The sequence below is a fragment of the Mastomys coucha genome, unplaced genomic scaffold (assembly GCF_008632895.1).
Source record: "Mastomys coucha isolate ucsf_1 unplaced genomic scaffold, UCSF_Mcou_1 pScaffold20, whole genome shotgun sequence".
Lineage (NCBI taxonomy): Eukaryota > Metazoa > Chordata > Mammalia > Rodentia > Muridae > Mastomys > Mastomys coucha.
Window position 1 is genome coordinate 10,524,760 of NW_022196903.1, and position 773 is coordinate 10,525,532.

Below are 773 nucleotides of genomic sequence, written 5' to 3' on the forward strand. Positions count from 1 at the left end.
TTTTCTCATCAATTACAATTTTCCCTGCTCAAATGTTCTTGGACATGTGGTTTTTTCCACTGGAGCTTGTCTGAATTATTGGAGGTTACACTTTTAGAGAAAATGGTCCTTCCGACTCCCAGCAGCTAAATATTTATAACAACTCCTTGGATAGTGATGAAACTTTATGCCCAAATCCATTCTCTTTATTGAGGCTAGGTCTGATTTAGTCCTGCATAGGGTCTGTGTATGATGTCACAATCACTGTGATTTCATATGTTCACCTGCCCTGCTGTGTCCACATTTGTTTTCTTGAAGTAATCTACCACCTCTGACTCCTCCATCTTTTCTGTCTCCTCCTCTACAATTATTCCTGAAACTTTGGAGGCTGTGTATGTAGGAAGATCTGTTTTACTCCATTTAGAACTGGATATTCTATAGTCTCCTATTTTTTGTATCTTGGCCAGTTAAGACTCAGTATTAGTATCATCTACTATAAACAAAAGCTTCTCTGACTGGTGTTGAAAGATGCTTTATGTGTAATATGATAAATAATTAGGAACTGGTTTAACTATATGCCAGTTTAGCAGAATAACAGTAGTAATTTTTCTCACACAGCCTGTAATCAGGTATGTATTTCATTGAGTGTGATGGGTCTTAATTCAATCAGAATTTGGTTGGTTGCTACCCTGATATTCTTGCTACTGTTCCACTCGTAAGCATATCTTACCAGGCTGGTTGTTACTATAGATTATATGTTCCATTGCTGGCTAAGATGGCTGATTCTTTCTTTT

The 773-nt window shown here is 37.1% G+C and overlaps 1 long non-coding RNA gene across 1 annotated transcript in view; it reads left to right on the forward strand.

The window, feature by feature from the left end:
* The first annotated feature begins 296 nt into the window (after positions 1-296).
* LOC116098008 overlaps positions 297-773 on the forward strand; it is a 2,528-nt gene continuing 2,051 nt past the window's right edge. Inside the window, exon 1 of the long non-coding RNA XR_004121654.1 lies at positions 297-371. This is a non-coding gene — a long non-coding RNA (uncharacterized LOC116098008). The remainder of the gene's footprint in view (positions 372-773) is intronic.